This window comes from Macaca fascicularis, chromosome 3, assembly GCF_037993035.2.
Source record: "Macaca fascicularis isolate 582-1 chromosome 3, T2T-MFA8v1.1".
NCBI classification, from domain to species: domain Eukaryota; kingdom Metazoa; phylum Chordata; class Mammalia; order Primates; family Cercopithecidae; genus Macaca; species Macaca fascicularis.
Genome location: NC_088377.1, coordinates 128441780 through 128456719, shown reverse-complemented (window position 1 = coordinate 128456719; position 14940 = coordinate 128441780).

The following is a 14940-nucleotide window of genomic DNA, read 5'->3' as shown; positions in this document are numbered from 1 at the left end:
GCAATTGCGAATGGGAGTTCACTCATGATTTGGCTCTGTGTTTGTCTATTATTGGTGTATAGGAATGTTTGTGATTTTTGCACACTGATTTTGTATCCTGAAACTTTGGTGAAGTTACTTATCAGCTTAAGGAGATTTGGGGCTGAAACAATGGGGTTTTCTAAATATACAATCATGTCATCTGCAAACAGAGACAATTTGACTTCCTTTCTTCCTATCCGAATACGCTTTATTTCTTTCTCTTGCCTGATTGCCCTGGTCAGAACTTCCAATACTATGTTGAATAGGAGTGGTGAGAGAGGGCATCCTTGTCTTGTGCTGGTTTTCAAAAGGAATGTTTCCAGCTTTTGCCCATTCAGTATGATATTGGCTGTGAGTTTGTCATAAATGGCTATTATTTTGAGATATGTTCCATCAATATCTAGTTTATTGAGAGTTTTTAGCATGAAGTGCTGTTGAATTTTATTGAAGTCCTTTTCTGCATCCATTTAGATAATCATGTGGTTTTTGTCATTGGTTGTGTTCACGTGAGGGATTACATCTATTGATTTGTGTATGTGGAACCAGTCTTGCATCCCAGGGATGAAGCTGACTTGATCGTGGTGGATAAGCTTTTTCATGTGCTGCTGGATTTGGTTCGCCAGTATTTTATTGAGAATTTTCACATCGACGTTCATCAGGGTTATTGGCCTGAAAGTTTCTTTTTTTAGTTGTGTCTCTGTCAGGTTTTTGTATCAGGATGATGCTGGCCTCACAAAATGAGTTAGGGAGGAGTCCCTCTTTTTCTATTGGTTGAAATAGTTTCAGAAGGAATGGTACCAGCTACTCTTTGTACCTCTGGTAGAATTCAGCTGTGAATCTGTCTGGTCTTGGGCTTGTTTTTGGTTAGTAGGCTATTAATTGCTGCCTCAATTTCAGAACTTGTTATTGGTCTATTCAGGGATTCGACTTCTGCCTGGTTTAGTCTTGGGAGGGTGTATGTGTCCAGGAATTTATCCATTTCTTCTAGATTTTCTAGTTTATTTGCATATAGGTGTTTATAGTATTCTCTGATGGTAGTTTGTATTTCTGTGGCATCAGTGGTAATCTCCCCTTTATTATTTATTACTGTATCTATTTGAGTCTTCTCTATTTTCATCTTTATTAGTCTTGTTAGTGGTCTATCTATTTTGTTAATCTTTTCAAAAAACCAGCTCCTGGATTCATTGATTTTTTGAAGGATTTTTTGTGTTTCTATCTCCTTCAGTTTTGCTCTGATCTTAATTGTTTATTGTCTTCTGCTAGCTTTTGAGTTTGTTTACTGTTGCTTCTCTAGTTCTTTTAATTGTGATGTTAGGGTGTCACTTTTAGATCTTTCCTGCTATCTCCTGTGGGCATTTAGTGCTATAAATTTCCCTGTAAACACTGCTTTTGCTGTGTCCCAGAGATTCTGATACATTGTATCTTTGTTCTCTTTGGTTTCAAATAACTTATTTATTTCTGCCTTAATTTTGTTATTTACCTAGTAGTCATTCCGGAGCAGGTTGTTCAGTTCCCTTGTAGTTGTGCAGTTTTGAGTGATTTTCTAAATCCTGAGTTCCAATTTGATTGCACTGTGGTCTGAGAGACTGTTTGTTATGATTTCCATTCTTTTGCATTTGCTGAGGAGTGCTTTACTTCCAATTATGTGGTCAATTTTAGGTTAAGTGTGATGTGATTCTGAGAAGAATGTGTCTTCTGTTGATTTGGGGTGGAGAGTTCTGTAGATGTCTATTAGGTCCACTTGGTCCAGAGCTGAGTTAAAGTCCTGAATATCCTTGTTGATTTTCTGTATTGGTGATCTGTCTAATATTGACAGTGGGGTGTTAAAGTCTCTCACTATTATTGTGTGGGCGTCTAAGTCTCTTTGTAAGTCTCTAAGAACTTGCTTTATGAATCGGAGTGCTCCTGTATTGGGTGCATATATATTTAGGATAGTTAGCTCTTCTTGCTGCATTGATCCCTTTACCATTATGTAATGCCCTTCTTTGTCTCTTTTGATCTGTGTTAGTTTAAAGTCTGTTTTATTAGAGTCCAGGATTGCAACCCCTGCTTTTTTTTTTTGCTTACCACTTGTTTTGTAAATATTCCTCCATCCCTTTATTTTGAACCTATGTGTGTCTTTGCATGTGAGATGGGTCTCGTGAATACAGGAAACTGATGGGTCTTGACTCTATCCAGTTTGCCAGTGTGTGTCTTTTAATTGGGGCATTTAGGTCATTTACATTTAAGGTTAATATTGTTATGTGTGAATTTGATCCTATCATTATGATGCTAGCTGGTTATTCTGCCCATTAGTTGGTGCAGTTTCTTCATAGTGTCAATAGTCTTTACAAATTTTGTATGTTTTTGCAGTGGCTGGTCCCAGTTTTTCCTTTCCATATTTAGTGCTTCCATCAGGAGCTCTTGTAAGGCAGGCCTGGTGGTGACCAAATTGCTCAGCATTTGCTTGTATGTAAAGGATTTTATTTTTCCTTCACTTATGAAGCTTAGTTTGACTGGATATAAAATTCTGTGTTGAAAATTCTTTTCTTTAAGAATGTTAAATGTTGACCCCCACTCTCTTTGGGCCTGTAGTGTTTCTGCAGAGATATCTGCTGTTAGTTGGTTGGGCTTCTTTTTGTGGGTAACCTGACCTTTCTTTCTGGCTGCCCTTAACATTTTTTCCCTTCCTTTCAACCTTGGTGAATCTGATGATTATGAGTCCTGAGGTTACTCTTCTCGAGGAGTATCTGTGTGGTATTCTCTGTATTTCCTGAATTTGAATGTTGTCCTGTCTTTCTAGGTTGGGGATGTTCTCCTGGATGATATCCTGAAGAGTGTTTTCCAACTTGGTTCCATTCTCCTCATCACTTTCAGGTACACCAATCAAACGTAGACTTGGTGTTTTCACCGAGTCCCATATTTCTTGGAGGCTTTGTTCATTCCTTTTTATTCTTTTTTCTCGAACCTTGCCTTCTCTCTTTATTGCATTAAGTTACTCTTCAATCCCTGATATCCTTTCTTCTGCTTGATCAATTTGGCTATTGAAACTTGTGTATGCTTCATAAAGTTCTTGTGCTAGGTTTTTCAGCTCCATCAGGTCATTCATGTTCTTCTCTAAACTTCTAGTTATTTATGTTCTTCTCTAAACTTCTAGTTAGCAGTTCATCTACCCTTTTTTCAAGGTTCTTAGCTTCCTTGCATTGGGTTAGAACATGCTTCTTTGCTCGGAGGAGTTTTTTGTTACCCACCTTCTGAAGCCTACTTCTGTCAATTCGTCCAACTCATTTTGTTGCCTTGCTGTTGAGGAGTTGTGATCCTTTGGAGGAGAAGAGGCATTCTGGTTTTTAGAATTTCCAGCCTTTTTGTACTTTTTTTCTTATCTTTGTGGATTTATCTACCTTTTGTTTTTGATGCTGGTGACCTTCCAGTGGGGTTTTTGTGTGGACATCTTTGTTGTTGATGTTGATGCTATTCCTTTCTGTTTGTTAGTTTCCTCCTAAGAGTCAGGACCCTCTGCTGCAGGTCTGCTGGAGTTTGCTGGAGGTCCACTCCAGAGCCTGTTTGCCTGGGTATCACCAGCAGAGGCTGCAGACCAGCAAAGATTTCTGCCTGTTCTTTCCTCTGGAAGCTTCATCCCAGAAGGGCCCCTGCCACATGCCAGCCAGAGTTATCCTGTATGAGGTGTTTGTTGATCCCTCCTGGGAGGTGTCTTCCAGTTAGGAGGCATGGAAGTCAGGGGCCCACTTAAGATGGCAACCTATTCCTTAGCAGAGCTCCAGAATGGTGGTGGGAGATCCACTGCTCTCTTCAGAGCTGTCAGGCAGGGATGTTTAAGTCTGCTGAGGGTATGCTCACAGCCCTTCCCCTAGGTGCTCTGTCCCAGGGAGATGGGAGTTTTATCTATAAGGCCCTGACTGGGGCTGCTGCCTTTCTTTCATAGATGTCCTACCCAGAGAGTAGGAATCTAGAGAGGCAGTCTGGCTATAGTGTCTTTGCTGAGCTGCGGTGGGCTCTGCCTAGTTCAAACTCCCTGCAGCTTTGTCTACACTGTGAGGGGAAAACCATCTACTCAAGCCTCAGTAATGGTGGATGCCCCATCCCCCGCCAAGTTTCAGCATCCAGGTCGACTTCAGACTGCTATGTTGGCAGTGACAATTTTAAGCCAGTGGATCTTAGCTTGCTGAGCTCCATGTGGGTGGGATCTATTGAGCTAGACCACTTGGCTCCCTGGCTTCATCCCTCTTTCCAGGGGGAGTGAACAGTTCTGTCTCAGTGGTGTTCCAGGCACTACTGGGATATGGAAAACAAAAACAAAAACAAAAACAAAAAAACCTCCTGCAGTTAGCTCGAGGTCTGCCCAAATGGCCACCCAGTTTTGTGCTTGAAACCCAGGGCCCTGGTGGTGTAGGCACCTGAGGAAATCTCCTGGTCTGCGGGTTGTGAAGACTGTCGAAAATGTAGTATCTGGGCCAGAATGCACTATACCTCATGGCACAGTCCTTCATGGCTTCTCTTGGCTAGGTGAGGGAGTTCCCTGACCCCTTGTGCTTCCTGGGTGAGGCAACATCCCATCCCGCTTCAGCTTGCCCTCCATGGGCTGCTCCCAGTGTCTCAGTTGGAAATGCAGAAAGCACCCGCCTTCTGTGTTGATCTCACTGGGAACTGCATACTGGAGCTGTTCCTATTCAGCCATCTTGCCAGCCACCTCTGAATCATAAGATTTCTTTACATATTTGAGGTATAAGTCTCTCATTGGAAATATGATTTGCAAATATTTTCTCCCATTTCATGGGTTGTCTCTTCACTTTATTGATGATAACTTTTGTAGCACAAGAATTTTAAATTTTGATGTAATCCAATTTATCCATCTGTTTCTTTGTTGCTTGTATTTTTAGTGTCATATGTATGAAACTTTTCTCTTACTCAAGGTTATAAAGGTTTAAGCTGATATTTTCTTTTAAGAGTTTTATAGTTTTCATTTTATAAACTAGTTTTATGAAACTATAATTGTAGTTCTTACAGTGAGGTCTTTGATCCATTTTGTGTGAATTTTTCTACATAGTGTGAGGCAAGGGTTCAGCACCATTTACTACAAAGTCTATTCTTTCTCCATTGAATGGTTTGAATAGTTGAGTTGAATCTGTAGATCAGTTTGGGAAATATTGCCCATGATCATGAGTGTATTCATGGTATCTAATCTATGAAAATTATATGTCTTTCCATTTATTTAGATTGTCTTTAATTTCTTTCAATAATATTTTATACTTTCCAGAACACAAGTTTTTCACTTCCTTTTTTAAATATATTTGTAAATATTTTATTATTTATGATGCTGTAAGAAATGAAATTATTTTCTTTATTTCATTTTGGATTGTTCAGTGCAAGTGTGTGTAGAAATACAATTGATTTTTGTATAATGATTTTGTGTCCTGCAACTTTGCAAAACTTATTAGTTTGACTAGTTTTTGCTAGATTATTTAGGATTTTCTGAATCATGATGACTTAATCATGTCATGTATACGTATATTTTACTTCTTTCTTTCAAATTTTGATGTCTTTCACTTCATTTTCTCCCCTAATTGACTCAGCTTGTGTAATGTTAAATGGAAGTAGTGAGAATAATCACTCTTGTCTTGTTTCTGATCTTAGGGGAAAACATTCAGTTCTTCACCCTTATATACAGGTTGTATATACCTTATCTGAACTACCTGGGACCAGAAGTGTTCTGGATTGGGTGGGATTTTTTTGGATTTTGGTATATTTGCATTGTACTTACCAGTTGAACATCCCAAATAAAAAAATCAAAAATTTGAAATGATCCAGTGAACATTTCCTTTGAGCATGATGTCAGCACTCAAAACGCTTTGGATTTTAGGGCATTTTGGATTTTGGACTTTCAGATTTGGGATGCTCAACATATATTAACTGTGGGTTTTTCATATATGCACTTTATCAAGTTGAGAAAATTCCCTTCCATTCCTAGATTTTTATAAACAATATTTTAGTCTTGCATTGTGTGAAATGTTTTTCCTTTTCTGTTGAGATGATCATGTGAGTTTTGTTCTTTATTGTATTGATATGATGTATTACATTGATTAATTTTTGGTCTTTAAACATTTGTGGACTATTATCCATTATGGTGTCTGCTCAACAGTTATACCTTGGCAAGTGTGAGATAAGTGCTGAGTCCTGGCCATGTTGCTGTCCCTCATTTTTCAAAAAAACATTTAATATTAAGTATGGTATTTCTAATGGAATCTTGTATTAAATGTCACACTGTAAAATTCAAAATTTGCCATTTCTCAGTTTCCTAAACTTAATAGAGCTGTTAGTAAATTGTCTTTACGAGAAATGTATCTCTTCCTGTTTATCTGAAAGTAGGTGAAGATAATTTTGTATTGCTCCAGCCCTTCAGCCACCATTATATCAGAATAGGATGAAATTTTTAAACAACATGAATGTGTATCTATAATACACCTTTCAAAAAGAACACATTCTTACCAAATTACGCTGTTGTTTTTACTGGAGTCTTAGGTTTTATGATTTTAAAAACATCTCTAAGGCTCAAATTCTACCATTCTTAGTTTGAAATCAACCTCTTCTTTTCCTGTATGGTTGGAATGGTTACACAGCTATGGCCCACAAGCCAAATTTTGCCTGTAGACATGTTTTATTTGTCTACAGACTTTTGAAATTTAGGCCAAGCATGTACTCCTAGCTAGACACCATATTCAATCTTCCTATTGTCTTTTATTATGCATTTAAGCATGGCTTTGGAGCTTGTAATGCTTGCAGTAAACATCTTGTTTTTGACATTTTTATTTATCTCAATGGAACCATTATCTCTTGGCTTACCCAAATTTGAAATATTGGAATAATGGAATCATTATTAATAATTTTATAAAGATTTTTAAATATAAAAATCACTTAAATACAAATAGATTCTCATTATGTAAGATTTAGACAATCAAAAGTACAAAATGCTGAAAGTCCCTTTTCACTTCTGTCTATCACTTTTTTCTCATTTACATGTAATCATTGTCATTAAGTTGGGATGTGTTCTTCCAGCTCACTTTGTAGACTTTTACACGCACACGCACAGACAAATACACACACACAGGCTATTTTTTTATATATAAAAAATAGGCTTGACAAATATAGTCCAACTTATTAACAATGGTTACTTCTAGATGGGGAAGAAATAGTAGAGAGGAGGGAAGGGACTTTTCAATCTTTAGCCATTACTACCAATTCTGTATAATCATGACTTACAAACATATTTATATGAAGACTACATCAGCAAGACACAAAACCCAGCAACTATAAATGAGAATATTGATTGATTGACTATGTAAAAATGTTATACTGTATCAGTCAAGGTTCCACCAGATAAGCAGAACTAGCAGGGAGAATAATTATAAATATAAATTCAAATTTAAATACATATATATAGGTATAGATAGATAGATATAGATGCAGATAGATATATATAGATAGAGATATGTGTGTGTACACATACAGACACACACACACACACATATGGACTAGCTTGTGTGATTGTTGGGGCTTACTAAGAAAGTCTGAACTCAGTAGAGAAGGTCTTTAAAAAGGGAATATCATAGTGTAAAACTTCATATTCCTTTGGGAGAAGCCTCAGTCCTACTTTTAAGGCTTTTCAACTGATTTAATCAGGTTTACTCAGATTATTTAAGATAATCTCCCTTATTTAAGGTCACCTGAATAAGGACTTTAATTATATCTGCAAACTACCTTCACAAGAAAACTAAGACTAGATGTTTAATTAAATAATTACATATTGTAGCCTAGCCAAGGTAACACCTCACAAAAGTCATCACATATGCAAACTAAAAATTTACCTATAGCAAAAGACACTGTGAACAGAGATAAGCAACACGCAAGTAAAATATCTATACAATATAGGTAATAGACAAAGGATTAATATTCGGAACTTACTGAGTTCCCCCAAATCATCAAGAAAGACAAGAAACAGTTGATAGAAAAATGGGCAAAGGGTATGCTAGGCAATTTACACACAAAATTTCATAGTCTGATGAAAAAATACAAGAGAATGCTCAAACTCACTACCAATTAGGGAACTGAAATGTAAAACAATAGCTAATTTTTCCTGATTATTTTAGCAAACATTTAAAATTATGGATAATATCAAAAGCAGGCAAAAATGCAGAGTAATGGGAACTCCTGCTAGGAATCTGTCCTTTCTTACTTTCTTTGTTAATCACTAAGTTCATAAGTTTGATTGTTTATAGTTGAGTCTTCCAACTAAATTCCCTGACTCTTTTCTCCCTGAGTTCAGCTTGCATAGTACTAGTAGATACATCTGAATTCTCTCTTTTTCTCTTACATACACACAGACAATGCCTTAACATTATTTGTAACAGCCTCAGCCTGGAAACCACTAACTGTCTAACAACTATAGCCTGGATAAATAACTTGTGATGTATTCATGCAACAGATTATTATAATAAAGAAAGTGACTATAAACTACAAGAATCAGCGTGGATGACTCCTGAAAAATACTGTTGGGTAAAGAAGCAAAACAATGAAGAAAACATCAAGCATGATTGTATCTAAACAAAGATCGAAAATGGCAAAACTAAACTATCTTATTTAGCAATGCATACCTAGGTAGTAAAAACATAAAGAAACACAAAGAAATGGTTATTCCAAATATTTAGGTAGCAATTACCTTATGATTTGGGAATGGTGGATGTGGAAGGAGAAAGTTGTGATTTGGGAGTTAAACTCAGGGGATTTCTGGGGTGCTTTTGATCTTAGACTTCTTGACTTTGATGGCAATGACATGTTAAACAGAACATACATGTTTTATGTTTCACTCTATTTGGTTATAGTTAATAATTTTTTTAATTTAAAAATACCACAAGGGAACTTCCTGAGGTGCTGGTAGTTTTCTATTTCTTGACATGAATGGTGATTGCATAATGTGTGATTAAAAAAAGTAAATTTACTTAAAATTTCCACACTTTTCTCTTTGTTCTATTTGGCTAAAAATTTGTAAAAATAAAGTGGATAAAAAACCTTTATGAATTACTCCCTGCCTACAGAATAAGGATCAGACCCCTAACCTTTCAAAGTCCTCCATATATTGACTACCAGAACCTTTCTAATCCTAACTCCCACTACTGCCTTCTGTGGAAACCAATAATAATAATGATAGCCCAAAACAAATTTAAAAAACCCCCCAAAATCCCAACCTTCAAAACTGCAAACAAAATTAAAAAGTCCACAAAGACACTAATTTTACTAAATTTCCTGTAACAAAAAACTTAACCTTGCTTCTTTTTATTCTTTATTTGAAGGATTTTGAATTGCCTACCACATGTTTTCCTAAGATGAATCAGAGGAGGATGACATGCTTGCTTAGTCTTTGATGATAATGAATATGTGTTTACACGATTGTCAGAAAGAACACATTTCTCCCAAGTTGTTACCTAACTGGTATTGTGTGTTTAGATTAAGAATTTTCTTTCTGATTTAAACCAGCTAAAGCCAGTTTTTTAAAGGACATATATATAAGATGTTAGATACTGGTTTGTGCCCAACAAAACACAGTGAAAACTAAATAACCCGAATCAAGCCCTGAGTCTTCATGTGCAGACTATCAGCTTCACGCTTAGTCATAGTTAACTTCACACCTAAATGCCATTGAAAAGAAGCAGGGCCAAATATTCCTGGAAAATGGGACTCTGAGGTTCACAGACATTTGCTGCAAATACCTGAGCCCCATGCTTTGGGGAGATTTCACTAAGAAGATTGATGTGCAGCTTCCAGGGGAAAGAATGAGGGAGGGGCAGGATGTGGTCTTGGTGAATCAGAAGCGGCCCTCCTTCCCCACCCCTCTTCTGAGTCAGCATGCAGCCACACGGCCCCACATGGTGCAGTTCTGGCTCTCGGATGAGCTGTCACACGGGGTCCTCCCTGCCTGCCTTCACTACAGCACTTGGTGATTTCCAGCACCGTATTTATCGTATAAATAGTTTTGTTCTGTCTATAAATTAGTCAAGCAATCCGTTTTTGAATCTTTCTGATAGTGACACAGTGACGTGAGGTGGTGTTGGGTTTGCTTGTTGTTGAATTTGCTTGCCTCATTTGGTCCTTAAAATGGTAAAGTAACATCACCCGTTTGTAGACAGCCTCGCAAAAATTTGAGCCCCTGGTTTTGGAACCAAGTCAGCTGGGTTCAAATTCCCACGTGCCACCTTCCAGACCTGGCATTTTATAAGTGCATGTATTCCTTTTTGCCTTAGGGCATGAAACATGTGCTCAACACTTCATTGCTGCAGTGGGAACTGAGAGCCATTCTTGCTGGTGGTGCTGGTGGCAGAAGTTACGGCAAGCTCCCACAGAGCAGTGGCTGGCTCCAGTGCCCGTGTCTGGGCTCCAGGGCTGGCAGTGTGGCAGAGTGGGCCACACTCACCAGTGCTGGGCAATAAAAAACCTTTTTTTTTTTTTTAATTATTGTTATTATACTTTATGTCCTAGGGTACATGTGCACAAAGTGCAGATTTGTTACATATGTATACATGTGCCATGTTGGTGTGCTGCACCCATAAACTTGTCATTTACATTGGGTATATCTCCTAATGCTATCCCTCCCCCCTCCCCCCACCCCACAATAGGCCCTGGTGTGTGATGTTCTCCTTCCTGTGTCCAAGTGCTCTCATTGTTCAATTCCCACTTATGAGTGAGAACATGCGGTGTTTGGTTTTCTAAAAACAGCATTTTCACATTGGACCAGCTCCATGACTTCATTTGGGGTATTGTTCATGGCTACAGGGTCCTCACATCGGCTATCCTGGCAAATCTGGGAATTCTGCAATGCCCTTTTAAGCACATTCCCTTTTGCTTAAACCAAACTTGGTCTCTTTTAAATGTAGTAAAAGATATTGACTGATAGAGTGACGTTGTGAAAATTTACTTTCTCATCTATAAAATAGCTTAATAATAGCCATCTCTAAGAGTTATTGGGAGATTTCAATATATTAATGCATGCAAGTACTCAGTGTGGTGTCTGGCACTAAAATATTAGTTATTAATTATTAATAATGTGCTGGGCACAGGAAGAGCATTGGACTCTCTGTAATGAGAGTGTATCTTGTTATTGGGAGGGTCTCTCTGTTTCAGGGTTAGGAATGATAGGATTAAAAATAATTTGGGAATTTTTATGACTCATGACTTTATGGTTGGTTGATTTAGGCAATCATATAGCTTTCGTTTTACTTATTTAATTTGAATTTAATTTATGGACTTGTAAGGGCATAAATATTAGTTTTACAGCTTGATTTTGAGACAAAGCAAGATACTGAACATTAACAACACCACAGAGGCCTACTTTGTGCTCCTGTCCCTGTTGTTACTTCCTCCAAAGGTAACCACAGCACAGATTCCTATTACTATAAATTAATGTTGCCTGTTTTTGAATTTTATTTGAATGAGATTACATAGTATATACTCTTTTTGTTGCTAAATGTTATAGCTTTGAGATTCATTAATGTTTTTATAGATATAGTTTTCTTCATTGCTAAATTGTATTCCATTATACATATATACCACAATTGATCTATTCTATTGTTAACGGGTAACATGGTTTGGCTCTGTGTCCCTACTAAAATTGCATGTCAAATTGTATCCCCAATGTCAGAGGAGGGGCCTGGTGGGAGGTCATTGAATCATGGGGACGGACTTCCCCCTTTCCACTCTTGTGATGAACTTCTCACAAGATCTGGTTGTTTGAAAGTGTGTAGCACCTCCCACTTCACTCCCTCTCTCTCCTCCTGATCATGTGAAGACTGTGCCTGCTTTCCCTTTGCCTTCTACCATGATTATAAGTTTCCTGAGGTCTCCCCAGGAGCAGAAGCCTATATAGCCTGCAGAACTGCAAGCTGATTAAAACTCTTTTCTTTATAAACTACCCAGTCCCAGGTATGTCTTTGTAACAGTGTGAGAATGGACTAATACATGGGCATTTGGATTGCTTCTAGTTTGGTGCTATGGAGAATAATGTGCTAGGAATATTCTCATTCTCATAACTATTGTTTTGTGCACACAGGTATGCATTTCAGTTAAGTTTATACCTGCAGATTGAATGACTGAATCATATGGTGCACATATGTTCAGCTTTACTGGCAACAAAATTTCCAAAGTAGTTTTTACCAATTTATACCCTCAAAGCATCCTTTGAGTTTCTCTTGCTGTATATCCTCATCAATACTTGGTATTGTCAATCTTTTTAATTTTAGCCATTCTGGGGTGTGTGTAGAGATATCCTATTTTGTTTTTAATTTGCATTTTCTGGATAACTAGTAATGTTGAGTACCTATTCATGTTCATTGGCCATTTGGATATCTCTTGTAAAAAGCTGTTCAAGTTTTTTCCCCGTTTAGAAAAATATCGAGCCTGTCTTTTTTATAGATTTACAAGAAGTATTTACATAGTCTAGATATGAGTTATTTGTATGATTTAAATATGTCAAATATCTTCTTCCACTTTGCATCTTGCCTTTTCATTCTCTTAATGGTGTCTTTTGATGAATAGAAGATTTAAATTTTAATAAGTCCAAATGATCAGTAATTTTATTAGGCTAGTACATTTTATTTTAATTAATATACTTTATTTTTAAAGCAATTTTAGTTTTACAGAAAAATTGAGCCAAAGAGCAGAGATTCCCATATACTCCCTGCTCTTCCAGTTTCCCTATTAATTTGTGTCTTGCATTGATGTGATACATTTGTTACAGTTGATGAACTGATATTAATACATTGTTGTTAACATAAAATCCATCTCTTCTTATATATTTATAAATATCCTGTTGGTTCTGTTTGTCTGGAAAGCCCTGATTTATACACCCTGGCAACCACTAATCTTTTTACTGTCTCCATAGTTTTGTCTTTTCCAAAATGACATTTGTTGGAGATATACATATTTAGCCTTTTAGACTGGCATCTTTCACTTGGCAATAAGCATTTAAGGTTCCTCTATATCTGTGTGTGGATCATTTTTTCTTATTGTTCAATAATATTAATATTACATTGTAGGGATGTACCACAGTTTGTTAATCCATTTATCTATTGAAAGACATCTTGGTTGCATTCAATTTTAGGCAATTATTAATAAAGTTCCTGCAAACATTCATGTCAAATTTTTGTGTGAACATAAGTTTTTAACTCATTTGCGCAAATACATAGGAGTATGATTGCTGGATCATAAGGTGAGACAAGGTTTAGCATTGTCATAAAATTCCATTTGTCTTCCAAAGTGGCTGTACCATTTTACAATCCTACCAGCAATGAATAAGAGTTCTGGATGGATATGTGTGTGTGTGTGTGTGTGTGTGTGTGTGTGTGTGTATGTTTGTGTGTGTGTTCTATATATGTATATATGTATATGTGTGTCTGTGTGTGTATACATGTGTGTATGTAAAACTTGATCCCTACTTCACATCAGATATAAAAATCAATTTCAGATGGATTAAAAGGTAAATCAATAAAGGTTCTAGAATATAACATAAGAGAAGATACTGCTTACAATTTCCTTTAAAGCATTAACTTAAAAGAATAAAAAAACAAGTCACAGACTGAGGGGAAATATTTGTAAAACACGTACATGATAAAGATCTTCTATCCAAAATATACAAAGAACTCTTAAAACTCAACAGTAAGAAAACAAACAACCCAATTACAAAGTGGGCAAAAGACCTGAACAAACACCCACCAAAGAAGATATACAGATGGCAAATGGCATATCAACAGATATCCAACATCATATGCCATTAGAGAATTTCAAATTACAACAAGGTAACACCACCCATCTATTAGAATGGTTAAAATCCAAAACACTTTAATACCAAATGCTGATGAGAATGTGGAACAATAAATCCAGCATAATTTATTTAAAAGGTCATCCTTTTCCCACTCCATCATAGTAACAGTGTTGTTGAAAATCAGGTAACTGTATATAAGGACTATTTCTGGACTCAATTCTGTCCTCTTGGTCTGTTTATTTTTCCTGGTGCCAATATCACTCTTTTGGTTACTGTAGCTTTAAAATAAACTTTGATAGCTCTAAGCTAATCTTCTTCACAATTCTCTTGGCTATTCTTGATCCTTTGCATTTCCATATAAAGCTTAGAAACAATTGGCCAATTTCCATACACACAGAGAGATAAACAAAAAACAGGCTGAGAACTTGATTGTAAATGTTTTGAATCTATAGATCAGTGTTATCAAAACTTTCGGTCTTGCGACCCCTTTACAATCTTAAAAAGTATTGAGAACTCTGAAGAGCTTTTTTTTATGTGAGTTATATCTATTAATTGTTACCACAATGATATGGAAAACTGAGAAAATTTAAACATACTTATTAAGTCATTTAAAAATAACAATAAACCCATTACATGTTAAAATAAGTGAAAACATAAATAAAGTGAAAACAGCTATGTTTTCTAAAAGAAAAAAAAATTAAGTGAGAAAAAGAACCTTGCTTTATGTTTCTGCAAATTTTGTTTTTGTTTTTTTTTTTTTTAGATGGAGTTTTTCTCTTGTTGCCCAGGCTGCAGTGCAGTGGCACAATCTCGGCTCACTGCAACCTCCACTTCCCAGGTTCAAGCAATTCTCCTGCCTCAGCCTCCCAAGTAGCTGGGATTACAGGCATGTGCCACCATGCCTGGCTTGTTTTTACAAATTGTTTTAAATGCCCAGCTTAATGGAAAACAGTGGGATTCTTTTATTGCTTCTGTCTTTAATCCATTGTGACATGTTGTTTTGATTGCAGTACATAAAGAAAATCTGGGCTCAGGTATATGTAATTAAAAAGGAAAATGTTTTAGTAGTCTTTTTCAGAAAATGGTGAATCTTCTTCTTTGATACTACAATGAAACAG